Source organism: Bacillus rossius, chromosome 1 (assembly GCF_032445375.1).
Source record: "Bacillus rossius redtenbacheri isolate Brsri chromosome 1, Brsri_v3, whole genome shotgun sequence".
NCBI classification, from domain to species: domain Eukaryota; kingdom Metazoa; phylum Arthropoda; class Insecta; order Phasmatodea; family Bacillidae; genus Bacillus; species Bacillus rossius.
Genome location: NC_086330.1, coordinates 92,850,466 through 92,871,888, shown reverse-complemented (window position 1 = coordinate 92,871,888; position 21,423 = coordinate 92,850,466).

The following is a 21,423-nucleotide window of genomic DNA, read 5'->3' as shown; positions in this document are numbered from 1 at the left end:
TGGTAACCATTCCAGTCTTGTGCGCGCAAATATAAAAGTAGCTCCTAAAATCCTGAAAGGTTACCATTCCGGTTTTCCTTGCCGATGCACTTAATTTAAAAATACTGAAAAGTGCCCGCAGTGTGAATGGTTACCATTCCGGGTTTAACTGGCAATGCACTTACTTTAAAAATTCCGGAAAAGTGCCCGCAGCCTGAATGGTTACCATTCCGGTTTTCGCCGCTGGTGCACATCTCTTTAATAATCCGGAAAACTATCCATTCGGAAAAGTATCCGCTGAAGGCGTGCAGTTGACTCATTAACCCGTCGCTAGATGGCAGCTGAAGATGACGTCCTCGCAAATAGTGTTAACTGTACACGAGAGATGGCGTGCGCAAATCAGTTTCATATGAATTTAAAACAATTATAATTTATTTGCTTTTAGAAATCTAGGCCTATATTCCTTCGCCTCAACACGCAAGGCTCTGAACTTACAGTGTTTGAGATGTGTTACGCTTGCCTAATATGTGACTGTCAGCAGCAACCAAATAATATATTTATTTTAGACTAGCTAATAACCCGCGACTTCGTTCGCGCATTTTCTGGAGTATTGATAAAATCATACCTTTAAAAAGCCTACATCCAGCATTCTTTGCTGTAGAAAAATAAATTTTTATGAAAAAAATAACTTTTTCATTTTTTACATGCTTAAAAGACGAAATCAGAAATTTAATAAAAAATTGTTATTCAATGTGCTTGTTTTCATTCTTATGTTTATTCATGGATCCAGAAGATTATGAATTATGCCTATTTTTTAAAAAAAAAACTTTAGGCCTAACGTTCTTTAGGGGTGGAATTTCAAAATAAACTGAAAAAATTTTTAATTTGTAATTTTATTATAAATCGAAATTTTATTTTAGTAGTTTCAGATACATTTTTTAAATAAAACATAAACTAAAAAAAAAAATATTTTTGTTGTTAGTTTTGTATTTTATTTCAGCTACAAACAAATATCATAATGTTTAATTACATTAGGAGATGTTATCTATATTAATATTTAAAACAAACAATCCTTATTCAACCTTAGAGATAAAGTTTCACAAACGATTTATGTTTGATATAAGAGTTTGTTTGTTTTTTATTGACAACAAGAATTATTCTCTATGCTTAATTAAAAGTTTAAAAATAAAATAATATTCTTATAAATAATCTTGCTCCTATTTGCCCGTTAGTGTTTGAATTTCCAAAACACATTATTTGTGCGTGGAAGTTTTCGTATGTTTATTATTAATAGCCAAAAACATGTATTAAGATATAAAAATTTCGGAAAAAAATATTACAATTTTTTTTAATGTACTCTTCAATTTTACATTCTTTAGGGTTAAAACTGCACGAAATTAAAACAAAGATGGCGTTAAAAAATTTTGTATGTTAGTTTTTGTACCAAAAATCATTAATTACACATGATTAAGTTCGCAGAAATAATTATACTACTTAAAGCATTCATTCCCACTTTTTTTACCCCTGAGAGGTTAAATTTCTCGAAATGCAATTGTTTTTGGAAGTTTTAGTATGGTCATTATTCGTACTCCAAAACTTTTATTCGACTTATATGAATTCTGAAATAATAAAACTTTTAAACATACACGCCCCTCATTCACCCTAAGGGGTGAATTAGGCTAAATATAAATAACAGTTGTAAGATTTCCAATTGTTAATACTGGTAACCAAATTAAATTTCTAGATATATACTAAGCCGTTATTTACAATTTAGAGGTTCAATTTTGCATTATATATATAAATTTGTATGTTTATATGTTTACTAAGATTAACAAAATCATTCAAAACTTTTATTTTATTCCGGAGATACAACAGGTTTTTAAATACATATTTTCCTTTTCACGACTTAGGGGTTGAAATATGCAAAAAAAAAAAACATACTGTAGTTTGTTTTTGTATGTTTGTTAATGTTACCTAAAATCATTTGAAATACTTAGTTTAAAAAATCTTGTTAGTTTCACGTGCGTGTATATTATTACCGAAAATCATCCAAAAATCTTAATTCAATTCGTTTTAAAATCATTTGTTTTCAAAAACTACATACCCATTTTTACCCCTAAGGGGTTAAATAATGCTAATATAAAAATTGAGCATGTTAGGTTTTGTTAAGTTTTTTAATTGGTACCAAAATTCATTTATTACGCTTAATTCACTTCTAAATAATAATCACTATTTAAAAAATATTTAAAAAAAAAATTTAAAAAAAGGGAACAAATGTTTATATAACTTATAATATGTGTAATATTTTCACCCAAAATTATACAAAAAGCATAATTTAATTCGAAGATTGAATCATATGTCTTTAAATTATACTTAACCTTTTATCACTTCTTAGGGGTTGAATTTCGCAAAACATAAAAATTGTTGTTCATTTCCATATGTTTATTATTGTAACTCAAATTGATTCATTGCATTTTATAAAAATTTAAGACATTATATTAATAATAAGAACTTACTTACCCTTTTCTCACCCCTTAGAGGCTGAAACTTGCAAAAAAATTAATGTTGTTAATTTTATTTCCACATCACTCTTATCCAAAATAATTCAACACAAAAATTAAAATGGATGTTATTCGTATCCATGTGTTTATTATTGGTACCAAAATTCTTTCATTGCACTACATAAAATTCAGAGATATAATAAGTAAGTTTTAGAAAATACTTACCACTTTCTCACCCCTTAGGAATCTAAATTCAGCAAAGATAAAATTTGTTGTTGTTAGTTTTAATGTATACTTCGTTGTTTCCATAAATAATTCAAAACACTTCATTTAATTCGGAGATAGAATTATTTGTTTTTAAAATGTACTTCCACCCTTTTCACCTCTTAGGGGTTCAACTTCAAAAAAAAAATTTTTTTGTTGTTCGTTTCCATATGTAAATTATTGGTACCAAAATTTATTCATTGCACATAATAAAAATCAGAGATATAAATTATTATTATTTAGAACATACCTACCCCTTTATTACCCCTTAGGGGACGAAATACCCAAAAATAAAAATTGTTGCCGTTAGCTTAAATATGTACATTATTGTTGCCCGAAATCATTCAAAATGCTTATTTTAATTCGGAGATATAATTATTTGTTTTTAAAACATACTTAGTCTCTTATCGACCCTAAGGGGTTGAACCTAGGAAAAAAATAAAAATTGATTTTGTTCGTTTCCATATGTCGTTGAGCTTAATAAAATTCAGAGATATAACTATTATTATTTTGAACATAATTACCCCTTTCCCACCCCTTAGGGGATCAAATTGGCGAAAATTAAAAATTTTTGCTTTTAGGTTTAATATGTACATTATTGTTGCCCGAAATCATTCAAAACGCTTAATTTAATTCGGAGATATAATTATTTCTTTTTAAAAATACTTACCCCCTATCGGCTCTTAGGGGTTGAACTTAGAAATAAATAAATAAAAAATTATGTTGTTCGTTTCATATGCTTATTATTTTTTACCCATGTTCATTCATTGAGATTAATAAAATTCAGATATATAATTATTAATATTTAGAACATACTTACCCTTTTCTTACCCCTTTGGAAATGAAATTTGGAAAAAATAAGAAAATTTGTATTTTGTTTAATTGTGTACATCATTGTCACCCAAAATAATTCAAAACAATTTAATTCGGAGATATAATTATTTGTATTACAAACATACTTACCCCCTTTTCACCCCTTAGAGGTTGTACTTCGAAAAAAATATATATAAATCTTTGTTGTTCTTTTCCATGTGTTTATTATTAGTGGCCAAATTTATTCATTGCGCTTAATAAAAATTAGAGATTTAAATATTATTTTTTAGAACCCCTTAGGGGATGAAATTCCCAAAAATTAAAAATAGATGTGGTTAGCTGTAATATGAATATTATTGTTACACCCAAAATCATTCGAAACACTTAATTTAATTCGTAGATTAAATTATTTGTTTTTAACACATACTTACCTCCTTTTCACCCCATTAGGGGTTGAACTTCGAAAAATATAAAAATTTTGGTTGACATTCTTGATATGTTTATTATTTTTACTTAATATATTTTCCTATGCTTGATTAGTTTGGCAGAATAAATTAATTATCTTAAAACCATATTTACCCCTTTTTCACCCCTTTAGTGATAGATGGTTTATTTAGACATAGCCTAGTTGCTAAGTTAGCGAAAGAGCTTTCCAATAAAAAAAAGTTTCATCGAAATCCGTTCAGTAGTTTTCCATTGATGCTCAAACATAGACAAACAGACAACAAATTTTTAAAGTATGATTTTGAGTTCTCCATAATGTAAATAGCCACTTGCAATAGCTTTTTCAACTTTTCAACGAATGTACAGATTTTTTGCCTTGAACCATTTTATAGTAGTATACATATATTTCAAGAAATACTACCTATTGTAGCCATACCCATGGTGCGAATTACTATAAATTTTTATATTACAGTTAATCCTTTCATGATCCATAGACCTGAAATCCACCGTCAACTTAAAAGTTTATTTATATATATATATATATATATATATATATATATATATATATTTCACATTTTTTGAACACGATAACTTCCGCAATTTTTTGCCAATAACTTCTAAACTGATACATAATACGTGGAAAGTATCAGTCGAGTTCGTTATTGGGCAATATCTAACCAAAGGGGTAGAAATGTGGAAGGTTTTGTCGAAAAACAGAAATACGCTATAACTCCCATAAAATGAGAAATATCACATCCGTTTGAATGTAGTTAAATTTGTACAAGTAATGCGATGAGATTTGGTCTTAGCAATTATTTTATACGACCAAACATAGCTTGATGAGGTTAAAAAACACATTTGAGGACAAAATAAAATTTTATCTCTTATTGTATGCACGTCTTCGGATCCATGAAAATTTGTGTTATTTTAATAATATTTCTCTAAAACGTTTTTTCCAAAACATTTTTTTGATTATACGAACTGTTTATGAAAGGTGTTAAAATTAGGGGCAAACTATTAAAAAAAATCTTGGCTCCTTTAGTAGGAAAACAATCAAATCCGTTTGGGTTTTTTGCAAAACTTATAATTTTTATATAAAACTTTTGTCTAACACAATTGTTGATGAGACGAGCCAATATTGCAAGTGGTTGAAAAAACAAGGGTTGGATGACGAAAAAAATGCATACCTCCCACTGTAGGAAAAACTTGGGATCCATATGAATTTTGTATTATTATTATAATTTTTATACAAAACTTTTGACTTAAACCTTTTTTGAGTATACTGTTTATGAAAGGGGTTAAAAATTAAGTGTGAATTATAAAAAGATTGATAACTCCCTTAGTAGAAACGCTGCCAAATCCGTTCAAATGTCGATATTTTGCCGTTTAAATCGCTTTGAGTGGTGACACACTTATCGCAATTCGTAGGATTTTTCGCAATTGGGCAAGATGAAAGGGTCTTACCGCAATTGTAAGCGAAATAAAAAAGCTTTGTCTTTCTGCAAGTATATATATATATATATATATATATATATATATATATATATATATATATATATAATAAAACAACCCAAATGCACACGAAACTGAACTACAGGACATTCATCACAGTAAGGCCCGCTCTACAATAAAACGGTAACGGAACAGACGTAAACGAAATTAGAAACGTATGATTGTTCCTTTCCGTCCGTATTTTTCTCTTTCTAAATCTATTGCACGGACCCGTAAGGAAACTTGCTCAGTAAGGAGCAAGCGTGGCTTCACATAAAACTAACAGTATCAAATTAACAACTTTTTAAATCGTTGTAACGGTGGTCTACCTGGTAACATAGTAAGAAGATGTGTCTATATAGGACTTCCGAAATAATGGAAGAAACAACTCTCCTCGACTCTCGTTCGAAACTTTCATTTTTAAAGTCTTTCTCCATCTAGTCATAAGTTAGCTAGTCTATATTTTAACATGAAAATCAGCAGTTCGTTAAAATTTGTCAGGACGAAAAACAGGTGTACAATTCAAACACAACACTTGTTTAGATTTTGCTTCTGTAAAATAAAATAAAAACTATAACAAAAATAAAGCAAAACAAATATCTTTAGTAGAAGGAAAACGCAGACATAACGTGCTCCTATTGGTCGAACGGAGCAACATGAACGGAAGAACTCAGCATTGCCAAGTGGTCCGTATGGGTCCTTATCCGTCTGCATGTTATTGTATAAAAGCTCTGATCCTTGAGTTCCGTCTTAGTTTCTTGATCCGTCTCCGTTTCCGTGATCCGTTTCCTTTTCCGTGATATGTTTCCTTTTCCGTGCCATTGTAAAATGGGTCTAAGTACTTTTTTTAACGGCTGTGTAGACAAGAGCTCTAAGCAAACATCCATTATTTTTATAGGAACATAGTATAGTTAATTATGGTAAACTTTGCCGCTTTGTCCCCCATTGTCACAGCGGCAAATTTTGAGAAATCATGCTAAAGCGAAAGCACTGAGCGCGTTTATAGCATACTGTTCGGCGCGCGGGGCTTTCGTTTCTGTGTGAGGACGAGCCAAAGAGAGACTCGCGGGAACAAGCTTGGAGCGCGAAGAAGCGCCAAAGAGGAGACAGAGAGAATTCCGCTACCTGCATCGGCGCCGTCGCGATAGACGAGAGATACCGAGGCAGTCTTGGCAGTCTTGCAACCCTCGTAAATGGTTTTCATCTGACTCGCTAAAGATTCCAGTTTTGCTCTACGATTCTTTAGCATCATGTCACAGGTCTAGCGGAAGTCAGGCAAGGCAAGGTTGTATTAACTGCACACAGAAATAAATATGGGCATCTGAAGGGTTTCCTAATAGCAAAAAAAAATTTATTACGAAATAATTTAACATACTTAACTATAAAACTTAATAGATTGTAGCGAGCTAGGAAAAAGCATACATTTCATTTTCTTTCGAAGTATTAAAATAATAGTTGTACTTTGTACTAGAACATTACAATATAAATGACAATTTTTTAGTAACACAGAAATTCGTGCATTTATCGTCGGTGATCTAATTAACAGACAAGCTATATATGAACTACATGGGCGTATGGTTAGAACAAAGTTGGTAAAATCATTCGTAATTACGCAATGTATAAGTTAATGTTGCAAAAGCTTGTGTTGTAGGTGAGTTTTGAATGTGTTGTTTAGGAATCATATTTTTGCATTAGGGCACTTTGAGTACCAAATATTCAAATTCTTTCAATTTAGGACGCCATTTATTTTCAACAGGATACAATTTCATATGCATTTACACATTAATTTAAAAAAACCGAACAATTTATAAATATTAATTAAATTGTTAATTTGGGTGGTGGATTGCGGGATATAAATATAAATAATTCGTAGGCATAGCGGAATAACCTGTGATATTGCCGACGTCTTTTGAATAACGAATGTATGACAAGTAATTACAGAAATAATTGTGTTTGTGTGACTGTTTCCCTAAACGAATGAAAGCTAACCTACGTTAATATTACGAGTTTTCTTGCTTTTAGGACGGCGAATGAAAAGTTAGAGGATACCAACCAACACTGATGTGCCAATAGCTGACCATGAACACTTGATAGGATATTCTTGCTTAACATAGCTTGACATCTTGTGTAAAAAAATATAGGCCCACAAGCATACCACTTTTCCCTCAAATAAATTATTGTTACGAGTGGGAGTAAAAGGTTCGTGAAGGATAGCCCAACAATTAAGTTTTTATACAGTTTTATTTTCTCTAATATTTACATAATCACTTATCAAACAACTATTCTATATTCTCTATTAAAAGTTTCTGTATGTCCGCTATTCTCCAATTAATGTTCCTCCAGTCCCAGTTCGCTGTACTCACTCACACTCACAATGTCTTCGCCACAATGGCTCGCTCGCAGTCTAGTCGCGTCGCGCAGCTCTCCCTGTTCGCTGATATCGCCTCCTCGTCGCACTCGGAACTCCAACTCAAAGGACTCGCCTCTATCGCCAGAACTCTCCATTCGCCGGTATCGCCTGCACTGCCGCGGAGGGGCCGAGGCGTCCTTATATAGCCCCGGGCCACCCTTCGAGAAGCCACGGGAGCCGAGGTGACGGGACGCGTCACCCTAGGGCCGACCCGACACCCGAAACGTCCAGAAGTAAGAAGCTCGTTCTCTCAAACACTCGCGGCAGCTTCGTGGAATTTCCAAGGCCACTCGGGGACGGGTAACAATGACCGCAGCTAGAGCGGAGCGCGGGGAGCGGTGGGGGGAGGGGGAGCCGAACAAGCAGGCCCGCTAATGCCTGGTATGCGTGACGTCAGCGGACGGCGCGACACCGCTTGGCCTGGCCGGCGGGTCCTTCCACAAGCCAAGTGTATCGCGCGGGCGTAACATTATGTTTATGCTGCAGTGTTACACACTAATATTAGATATGATATTGCTACCATTATTAGTAGTATAGGATAGCCGGTCCGAAAACATGGCGCTGGCGCGTGGATTGTGATTGTCGGTCCGCCATCTTGGATTGTGACGTCACGGCGGCCATCTTGGATGACCTTGACCTTGACCTTTGACCTTGACCTTGACCCCGGCGGCCATTTTGGATCCGCCATCTTGGATCCGCCATCTTGGATGCATCGTAACAGGACACAACGTAACGGGACACAACGTAACGGGACACAACGTAACGGGACAAGTAGATCACGGAGGCCATCTTGGATCCGACATATTTAAATCGAGCGCCCCACTCATTATGATGAAATTTTCATCTCTGTCGCCATATTGATTTTTTTATGTTCCACTGGAGGCCGCCATCTTGGATACCGACGACTCTGTTTCAGCTGTTTGTTCCTAGATAGCGCCAGCGTCGCTCTTGATTTTTTTCTGTTCCACTGGAGGCCGCCATCTTGGATACCGACGACTCTGTTTCAGCTGTTTGTTCCTAGATAGCACCATCGTCGCTCTTGATTTTTTTCTGTTCCACTGGAGGCCGCCATCTTGGATACAGTCGACTTTGTTTCAGTTGTTTGTTCCTAGATAGCACCATCGTCGCTCTTGATTTTTTTTCTGTTCCACTGGAGGTCGCCATCTTGGATACCGACAACTTTGTTTCCGTCGTTTGTTCCTAGAGAGCGCCAGCGTCGCTCTGTATCATCACATAAGGTCGATGTTCCATTACCTACCAGAGCTATTATGATCCTTATCGACATATTAAATTTATTTTTTTATGAAAAATATATTGGAAACGCTGTGATTCGAACCATCACAGCTCTGATCTCTAGGTTGGAAAACATACGCCTTTAACCGCTCGGCTATCGAGACATTTACCAGACTGAAAATTAAATAAGGTATATAAAAAAAATAACATGCATATTTGGACTTGTAATTTTTTTAATTTAAAGTAATAATAGCACCACCTGTTCGAGACAGAACCACCATCTTGTATTAAGACGTAACTGTTGCAATTATCGTTATGGTCGCCATCTTGAAAATCCGTAATTCTTATGTTAGAAAATCGGGAAAAATTTCAAAAATCATTAAAAAAATTAATCAACCTAATTAAATAATAAAAAAAATCCTTTAAACCACCGTTGCACTTTTCGTGACGACCGCCATCTTGAAATCACCCACTGGAGATCATCATCTTGTTTTCGTCCGCTAGAGTGTGCTGATACCATGTTAGTATAAGTATCTAGTCACCACACATTTGTCCTTGACCTTGAACTTTGTCCTTGACCTTGAACTTTGACCTTGACTTTGATCTTGAAATTTGACCTTCACCTTGTAATTTGACCTTGACATTGAAATTGGACCTTAACCTTGAAATTTGACCTTGACCTTGAAATTTGCCCTTGACCTTGAAATTTGACCTTGACCTTGAAATTTGACTTTGTCCTTTAAATTTGACTTTGTCCTTGTCGTCCATCATGGATCCGACATTTTATGTTCAGTACATGCTACCAGGAGCTACCACCTGTCGGAGTACACCATCTTGTGAGTGTACTTGTATTATAGAGTACATTTCCTTCTGGATGATTTTATTCTAACCCGCAACAGTGCAGTAATCATTTATTACCGAGGTGCCCCCCGCCATCTTGAAATTCGGCAGCCATCTTGAAATCATGTAATAATGTAGCTAGAAAAGCGGGAAAAAATCCAAAATTCATTAATTAAATCACTCATTAACTTACATATTGATTCGATCCGCTCCAGTCCTTGGTTCGATCCCTGAATGATGCAATAATGTTTAATTTTATGAAAAAAAAAAAAATAATAATTTCAATAAACCATGTTCAAAATTCTTAAGAGACTTTAAATCCTCTACTACCATCATCCTATCCGTCATCAAGACCAACATCTTGGAATTTTCGTAATAATTAAACTAAAAATTCAGGAAAAAGTTAAAAATTTATAAAATAAATTTGCAAACAATATACTGATTAATTAGGTCGTCTAGGGTCCTTGGCACGATTCTGGACGAAGCTAAAATAAATTTAATTTAAATACCAGAAAAGCGTTCGGTTAGAGAAATAAAACACCACAAAGTCTTTTACAAACATAATATTTATTACACAATTTCTATCCTACTACAGAATCACTTGCGAAAGCCAGCAAACTTATAAACATTTAGCTTTGCATAGACGTGCAACGACTACTTCTTAGCTCCAAATGCTCCAGCAGCTCCAAATGCTCCAACAGCCTCCAAATGCTCCAACAGCCTCCAAATGGCTCCAACAGCTCCAAATGCTCCAACTACCTTTTCTTTCAACAGCTCCAATGATATTGGGCTACAATGCTACGAGTCTAAGAGACTACGAGGCTACAAGGCTACGAGTCTAAAAGGATCTAGCTGGTTCCGAGTTATACATGGCTGAGAGACTGCATGACTAAAAGACCGCATGACTACGAAACTACATGTCTATGAAGCTACATGGATACAAGTCTACTCGGCTCCAACACGCAATGTACACACAGTACACACAGGAAACTGAACGTACACACAGTACACACAGGAAATCGGAACGTACACACAGGAAACGTAACGTACACACAGGAAAACGAAATGTACACACAGGAAAACGAAATGTACAAACAGGAAAACGAAATGTACAAACAGGAAAACGAAATGTACAAACAGGAAAACGAAATGTACAAACAGGAAAACGAAATGTACAAACAGGAAAACGAAATGTACACACAGGAAAACGAAATGTACAAACAGGAAAACGAAATGTACAAACAGGAAAACGAAATGTACAAACAGGAAAACGAAATGTACACACAGTAAAACGAAATGTACAAACAGGAAAACGAAATGTACAAACAGGAAAACGAAATGTACAAACAGGAAAACGAAATGTACACACAGGAAAACGGAATGTACACACAGGAAATCGGAACGTACACACAGTACACACAGGAAACGGAATGATCACACATACAGTAGCGGAAACACAGGTTTATTTGGAAATCAGGATACAAGAAATAAATCATACTTTTTTAAAATATAAATAATTCATTTTATTTTTCATTAGTACACACATGACAGTTAATCAAATGATTATTGTATGTAGCCAGCGTTCCGAAGTTCTTTAAGTATGGTCGATACTTCCACGATATGCGAGTAGTTCCCTCTACGAACAGATGCCACCATCACTCTTAGCCGGACAACCAATATTTTTGGATCTTTCCATGATGTGGAATCAATCTCTTCTGCCACCATCTTCATTGTATGTTTATTATAAATATTATGATCTCTGGTGTCTTCCGTTTTAACACCATCCTCACGGTTACTTTCATCATCTAGCCAGCGATCATCACAAGCTTGATCAGATTTATTTATTATAACACGACGTTTCCATCGCTTCGGTCTCAGGGCACCACCACATTCTTCGATCTTGTCAGCTTTAGGTTCTGCATCACAGTCTATGCCTTGTAAACAGCCTCAGAGTCACTGTAGCAATCACCGTAGAAGACAACGTCTTCACCCAGATTACTGCAAGAACTCAATATCGTTGATGTCGAAGTGTCTTCATCGTCTGTATGCTTCCTTTTCAGGAGTCCACCATTTATACAAAGTATGGAGGATCTGCTAAATATAGGCTTGAATGTATTCTCACTTTTCACAGTGTTGATACCTTCATTAGTTTCAGTCTTCCCGATACCATCAACATCCTTCAATATTTTTTTCTCGTCACGATCGGCGTGCTAAGGCTTCCATCTTTTCTATATTAATAATATTATTTGTCTTAAAATCTCTGCGTCCGTGTCACTATCACAGATGTAAATCATCATCATAGCTGTCATCAATATTATCATGAGTTGCATCAATATCACTCATTTTATGATATCGTTTCCACATTTCAGTTGTCAGAGATGTACCACAATCTATGATCTTGTGAGCTCCATTCTCATTTTCTGTAAAAGCCTATCAGTCCAGTTTTATTATTTAATCCTTCAACCCATCATCACAAACTCAATTAAATCATCTTAGTATATAGAAAAAAAAATCATCAAAGTTCCTTTCATTTAATCATAGGAACCGCATCATCCTTTCCACCTATAGTTTAGTTTCTTGAGCCCAAGAGTCTTTCATTATATATACCATACAGTGTTCTTCAAGAGATGTGGTATACTACCAGTTCTACATACAAATCCATTCTATCAATGATTTGTTTACACATTAGAAAAACCTTCACATTATTTTTACATGTTTTATTAAATTATCTCTTCGACTAAAATAATTACCACACATAGTAATTTCTACAAAGGACACTTTGTCCAAGACATTTTAACCATCATCTGTCTGAAAACAACCATGTCCCATCTATATCACAAAGTAAACGAGGGTTAGTGGAGATAGGTCAAACAAGTGCTAGTCACTCATAGGGTAAGAACCATGTGTTCGATACCTATCTCAGTCAATGTAGCATCTATGTATTTTTCTTACCTCATGTAGAAAAATATGTTCCAATGCATACGAATTTAAACTTATTCACGTGCGACCAGTCAAAAGTACATAAATTCAAACACGTCAACCTCAAAAAAAAAAAAATCTCAAGGATAGAGGCAGAGACTACACGATCGAGACACGCATACCATAACCTGCAAATGAACATTGACCCCTCGCGCAGGAGTTGCAAGCTTGCAGAATGCTGCGGCAGTCATATTTTTGCTCGAGTCATACACACTTCACGACGCTAGTCTTTCCACTCATTTCACGTAAAACTCCAGTGAAATCGTAATCCAGCATACGTAAAGTACTTGCTGGAACCACTTCAAAGTATACATCACTGAACCAGAGCAGAAAATCAGCCTACGAATGTATATCTTGCTACCTACAAAAATAAATGTATAGCACATATACGAGAGGAGTCGATTCCTACATACCATACTCAATACTCTGATAATTATAAGCAGCAAAATATTTTAAATCAAGACCTTAGCCAGTATACATTCATTTTCCCATGTTGTAAAAATTCATGTTAGTAATCAGCAACGAAGGAGTGAGTTACTTGGACGAAGAACAGCTTTCCAAGTATCCAGAATCTTACTGATACAGACCATCCAGTGCACAAGCATACCCCGAAGTGTGGTCAATTGATAAACATTCTTTAATTTTTTAATATCACCTCCGTAGTGTACACCAATATATGACAGGTTACGATTTAAGACCATAAATTTCCCACAAGTCTGTTAGTTTTATTTCGGGGAGTAATAAATTATTTCTCAAACATAATAAATCAAGTTCCTATCAGATTTGCTCTAATGTTACGGCATTACCTGTACCAGCACATTACCAAAACATCTCCCATAAAAATCTTAAGAATGCAGATGACATACACAGTCAAAAATAATTTTAACAAAAAAAAAACAGTCTTCAGCATTATTGATAAAAAAAGAATACACACAAACAAGTCAAAACGGACATTTCAAATCCAACCTAAATTACGTGACACATGTAGTTTATTGAATTAAGATAAACGATGCAGGTTAGGGAAAAATATATAAAAAATTCTTTAATTCTATAATTTATTTAAAATTTTACATTTATACACATTAAAATCTGACACTGTATATATTTTTTACATTTCGCAGTCCATGCGACATTCAATATTATTAAAATAAATTATTATAGTTCGTATTAAGAGTGAAAAAATACAAATAATTCATACAGATCACGTTACATCAGATCAGGAGTGTAACACCTTAGAGGGCCAGAAATTATGCTAGAAACCCGTCTTTACAAAATTGTTAATGTTTTTTCAAGTAAAATTTTCGTGTAACCTGTACACCGCACTTCTCACACAGAAATTTTACACGGTCAAGATTTCTTCTGCAGCCATGCCTTTCATGGATGCGTGTACTTCGTACTCGTTCAAAACGTTTACCACAGTAGCGGCACTGATAGAGATACTCATCACAATTACCATCGCTTCCCCGATGTACAACTTGCAAATTAACTTTGCTTTTACAATGCCTAATCAAATTACTTTTGTTTGTGAAATGTACACCACATGGCTCACACGGAAATGTCAACGATTAACGTTTCTTCTACAGACATGATTTTCATGTCTTCTTGCATGTTGTCGGTATTTAAAACTTTTGCTACAGTACGTACACAGATGTCTCGTCGTTAGACCGTTAGTCACCGACGGCTCGGAAAGTATATTACTTTCAATGTGCACTGCTGTTGTAGGCGACGAAGTCCCGTATGTTGCATGAGCTGGAGATTTCCCAGTCGACATTAACAGATCATCTGTACTGGATGCCAAAGAATCTGAAGTATACACGACTGATGCAGAAGCTGGGAATTGCTCACAAAATGTTTTATTTACGAAATGCGGTGTATTTGCAGGTATCGGAGTCTCCTCTGCGTTCGATAATGAACACATTGAAGTCTCTTGTAGTGAAGAGACAGTAGATACAGCCATACATCGGAATCTCTGGAGATGGTAGCTTCGTTACTATCGGAATCTCTGGAGCTTCCCTCATCGTTGTCATAGGGATCTGCTTCGTCATCATCGCCTCCGTCGTCAGGGACCCCGGTGAAGACGTGAGACCCTCCGTCAAGATCTCTGCAGTCGTTGACCCCGCCACCATTGGGATTTGTACCGATTTCAACGTTGCGACCATTGAGTTCGGATACACATCAATATTCATATTCCAGACTTATATGCAGCCAAATACTCGCTTAAATAACAATGTCCGCTTGTATAATACACAATGCAATACATCAACCATTGTTATTACTTAAAAAAAAATTAGGAATTTCAAGGAATAAGAATTTAAATTATATATTCAATCAACTAATCACACATCATACATACAAGGTTCATTTAGACCTACAAGAGGAGCAAGAGTCTGTAATCAATGGAACTTTCAGAATCCAAACAAAATTTAAACTACTCAAATGTAAATTTTATTATGTACAGCTACACATAACCTCCAACTGACTACAAATTTCTACAACACATGACTAATTTATTTTATCCGATACCAGGCTAGGTCCAAAGTCAATTTTTTTTGTACCTCTCATCTACAGTTCAGGGGAGCTTCAGTGCTGATATAGCTACAGCCAAGACATGCTCAGTACCACACATCTTCAAAATCCTAACCCTTCAAAGTCGATCCTTGTTAAGCCTTACGACAAAAGTCTCCGAAACAAGAGACCTACTCTATAATTTTACTAGACATTTTTAACCTTTCATAGCACACATCGATAAATATCTTCGTAAATAACCCAAAATATTATCAGACCACTAGCATTTGATTTATGCACATACTGTGGGTCACCAGCGTATTCAACACATGACCATTCAACATTAAGCTCCCCACTTACTTCCATCAGTCTACTAGGCTCCACGCAGCACACATAAACTAAAAGAAGTCAATTAACAACCTATTATTTATTTACATTCGAATATTTAACAGCATACCGTCGACTAGTAAAATAATCCTGTCAGTGAACATGTCAGCAAAGTCTACATTTATATAGAACCAGGAATCCATTGAACATTCAGAACCTAGCTACACATACACAGTGCTGGATGCAAGTTAATTCTACACTTATTTATCATCACTGACACTCATATTACATCATAGACACTTGAGTCAACACTCATTTTCCATCATTAACATGCACACAAATGCAAATTAACCACCATCGACACTCAATGCAACCAACCACTTTCCATAATCTAATCTCAATTCGGCACTCATTTTCCAACATCAACACTCAATTCAACACTCACTTTTCATCATCGACACTCAATTCAACACTCACTTTCCATCATCAACACGCATTTTCCATAGTCGACACTCAATTCGACACTCATTTTCCATAATCGACACTCAATTCGACACTCATTTTCCTTAATCGACACTCAATTCAACACTCATTTTCCATAATCGACACTCAATTTCCATCATCGTCACCCAATTCGACACTTATTTTCCATCATCGACACTCAATTCAACACTCATTTCCCAACAACTACACTCAATTCAACACTCATTTTCCATCATAGACACTCAATTCGACACTCAATTTCCATCATCGACACTCAATTTGACACTCAATTTCCATCATCGACACTCAATTCGACACTCATTTTCCATCGATGACACTCAATTCAACACTCATTTTCCGTCATCGATACTTAATTCTACATACTCTTTCCTTCTTCAACACTAATTTTCCATCATCTACATACAGTAAAATGGAAACTTTCCACACACACACACACACACAGATACATATATAAATATATTCATACTCAACTCAATTCTTTAAAGTAGCATACACATGAACTTTAATAGGACATGAATAACGACACATTTTAATAACAATTTTTAAAATTATATTTATATCAAAAATACAAAAGTATAAAAATCCGTCAGTCAATACACATTACTAACTTATTATATATACCCTGAAATTCTAAGTTCATCAAGAATAGCCCACGTTTCTTTGATAACTGATACAATTTCGTCATCTTGCGAAACAAGTAAAAGTCGCAACCTGTTCGTTAACACGTTCGGGTCTTTCCACGATATATAATCAATTTCACTTGATGACACCATCTTCTTCGATTGTTTGCTGAACATATTCTGAAAATCGTTGTAATAATGATTATGATAATTTGTATCATCATCATCATCGATGCTATCCACATCTTTATCAAACACACTGACATCTTCATCTTGCATATCCCAGTATTTCGAATTTTTTGACATTGGAGTACCATCATTGGCAACAAGCTTACTTGCTAATTTTCCAAAAAAAATATTCCAAAGTCCGTAGAAGTCTACTATAGGACGCCTTGACACTTTTTCTGGAGATGTTACTTTCATTATCTTCTACCTTACTTATATCTCCAACACCATTTAAGCTATATACTTTCTCAAGACCTGGAGAGATTTTAACACAATCACTTTTAATACTAGGTCGATCAATTTCATTGTAAGACATACTGTCCCCGAGCATATCGTCTCCATCTTCGTACTTTATCTCCTGAACGAGCTTGGCTTTACAAGTTTTATAGTGTCTTTTTAAATTCTCTCTTCGTGTCATCCGCCTACCACACTTGTCACAACTTAGTATTTGACGGAATGGACATTTAAAACAATCGGTCTTTTCATGTCTACGAGCATTATAGCTTTTATCAAAGTATTTGCTACAGTATGTACAATGTCCTTCAGATCGAGATCGATATTTGAGTATCGTACCTTCACTAAACTGTATGTACTCCATAATGGTTGACTAGCCACTAAAAGTATTATTTAGGTACTTCGTATTTTTATGTATGAACATTCATTAATTATTTACGAAAAAAGATTTTTTTTTTTCTCATTTTGACTAAAAAACCCACGTTCCACGTAGTTTTACTACCCACCTTCATATTTCCTCATATATTATGTTGTAAAAGCATCCAAAGTTGGTTGTAGGTTACGGAATGCTCACTCACGATCTCTTGAAAAAGGTGTGCCTCCCTAGATCTCAAGAGGAAGAACATTGACCTTATTTAAAAATTAGTGAATAATATCATGACCTAGCAAGAATCACAAGATAATCTATTCACATATTAGCAACCATCATGTATCAGTTGTCTGTATATGCAGTCTCTGTTGTCTGTATAAGTAGACAATGTTTTGTGTGAGATGCGGGATGCTCCCTAACGATCGCAACAGAAGGAGGACTTCGCTAGAACTCAAGGGGAAGGGAAATCTTCGTGTGTGATAGCTTTTTCCATTTGTTTCAAGGCATAGTAATCGTCTGATTAATGAACTTTGGTTTTTGTGTGATTTCCTCCTGTTAAAATTATTTTTTAAGTGTTGATTTGATAATATGACTTCGGAAATTTACACGAAACTCTGAATAAAATTACCTGTCTTAGACACCAAGGACAGTACAGTTTGTCTTTCATGTTAATGCTTCTCAGATGTCTCAAAGCATATTATTTGTCTGAGTAAAGTTATTATTTTTTTTAATCCACCTGATAACAATATTGTAAGTGCTGATTTATTGACAGAATTTCACTGATTAAATTTAACTCTGAATAGAAATAACATGAGTCAGTAAGTAAAAAATTCTTCATGCAGAGATAGATCTCTCGCAAATAATCAGGAGCACTCGGCGAAATCCATCAGATGTCTAGCCAGGAATAATCAGAAACACTTGGAGAAAGCCATCAATATAATATCAAGATTAATCAGAAGCACTCGGAGAAATCCATCTGATGTCTTGTTAGGTATAATCAGAAGCACACGGAGAAAACCACCATAATATTGTCAAGAATAATCGGAAGCTCACGGAGAAAACCATCAGGGAGGATGTCGTTTATAAACATCATAAATTACCAATTTTTTTAAAAAGTCCAAATTTAATCCTGCTTAAGCAACATGAGAGTTCTAGCACAAGCCAGCTTGTGAACTCTTTGCTTAAGCAACATGAGAGTTCTAGCACAAGCCCGCTTGTGAACTCTTTGCTTAAGCAACATGAGAGTTCTAGCACAAGCCCGCTTGTGAACTCTTTGCTTAAGCAACATGAGAGTTCTAGCACAAGCCCGCTTGTGAACTCTTTGCTTAAGCAGGATTAAATTTGGACTTTTTAAAAAAATTGGTAATTTATGATGTTTATAAACGACATCCTCCCTGATGGTTTTCTCCGTGAGCTTCCGATTATTCTTGACAATATTATGGTGGTTTTCTCCGTGTGCTTCTGATTATACCTAACAAGACATCAGATGGATTTCTCCGAGTGCTTCTGATTAATCTTGATATTATATTGATGGCTTTCTCCAAGTGTTTCTGATTATTCCTGGCTAGACATCTGATGGATTTCGCCGAGTGCTCCTGATTATTTGCGAGAGATCTATCTCTGCATGAAGAATTAATTACTTACTGACTCATGTTATTTCTATTCAGAGTTAAATTTAATCAGTGAAATTCTGTCAATAAATCAGCACTTACAATATTGTTATCAGGTGGATTAAAAAAAATAATAACTTTACTCAGACAAATAATATGCTTTGAGACATCTGAGAAGCATTAACATGAAAGACAAACTGTACTGTCCTTGGTGTCTAAGACAGGTAATTTTATTCAGAGTTTCGTGTAAATTTCCGAAGTCATATTATCAAATCAACACTTAAAAAATAATTTTAACAGGAGGAAATCACACAAAAACCAAAGTTCATTAATCAGACGATTACTATGCCTTGAAACAAATGGAAAAAGCTATCACACACGAAGATTTCCCTTCCCCTTGAGTTCTAGCGAAGTCCTCCTTCTGTTGCGATCGTTAGGGAGCATCCCGCATCTCACACAAAACATTGTCTACTTATACAGACAACAGAGACTGCATATACAGACAACTGATACATGATGGTTGCTAATATGTGAATAGATTATCTTGTGATTCTTGCTAGGTCATGATATTATTCACTAATTTTTAAATAAGGTCAATGTTCTTCCTCTTGAGATCTAGGGAGGCACACCTTTTTCAAGAGATCGTGAGTGAGCATTCCGTAACCTACAACCAACTTTGGATGCTTTTACAACATAATATATGAGGAAATATGAAGGTGGGTAGTAAAACTACGTGGAACATGGGTTTTTTAGTCAAAATGAGAAAAAAAAATCTTTTTTCGTAAATAATTAATGAATGTTCATACATAAAAATACGAAGTACCTAAATAATACTTTTAGTGGCTAGTCAACCATTATGGAGTACATACAGTTTAGTGAAGGTACGATACTCAAATATCGATCTCGATCTGAAGGACATTGTACATACTGTAGCAAATACTTTGATAAAAGCTATAATGCTCGTAGACATGAAAAGACCGATTGTTTTAAATGTCCATTCCGTCAAATACTAAGTTGTGACAAGTGTGGTAGGCGGATGACACGAAGAGAGAATTTAAAAAGACACTATAAAACTTGTAAAGCCAAGCTCGTTCAGGAGATAAAGTACGAAGATGGAGACGATATGCTCGGGGACAGTATGTCTTACAATGAAATTGATCGACCTAGTATTAAAAGTGATTGTGTTAAAATCTCTCCAGGTCTTGAGAAAGTATATAGCTTAAATGGTGTTGGAGATATAAGTAAGGTAGAAGATAATGAAAGTAACATCTCCAGAAAAAGTGTCAAGGCGTCCTATAGTAGACTTCTACGGACTTTGGAATATTTTTTTTGGAAAATTAGCAAGTAAGCTTGTTGCCAATGATGGTACTCCAATGTCAAAAAATTCGAAATACTGGGATATGCAAGATGAAGATGTCAGTGTGTTTGATAAAGATGTGGATAGCATCGATGATGATGATGATACAAATTATCATAATCATTATTACAACGATTTTCAGAATATGTTCAGCAAACAATCGAAGAAGATGGTGTCATCAAGTGAAATTGATTATATATCGTGGAAAGACCCGAACGTGTTAACGAACAGGTTGCGACTTTTACTTGTTTCGCAAGATGACGAAATTGTATCAGTTATCAAAGAAACGTGGGCTATTCTTGATGAACTTAGAATTTCAGGGTATATATAATAAGTTAGTAATGTGTATTGACTGACGGATTTTTATACTTTTGTATTTTTGATATAAATATAATTTTAAAAATTGTTATTAAAATGTGTCGTTATTCATGTCCTATTAAAGTTCATGTGTATGCTACTTTAAAGAATTGAGTTGAGTATGAATATATTTATATATGTATCTGTGTGTGTGTGTGTGTGTGGAAAGTTTCCATTTTACTGTATGTAGATGATGGAAAATTAGTGTTGAAGAAGGAAAGAGTATGTAGAATTAAGTATCGATGACGGAAAATGAGTGTTGAATTGAGTGTCATCGATGGAAAATGAGTGTCGAATTGAGTGTCGATGATGGAAATTGAGTGTCAAATTGAGTGTCGATGATGGAAATTGAGTGTCGAA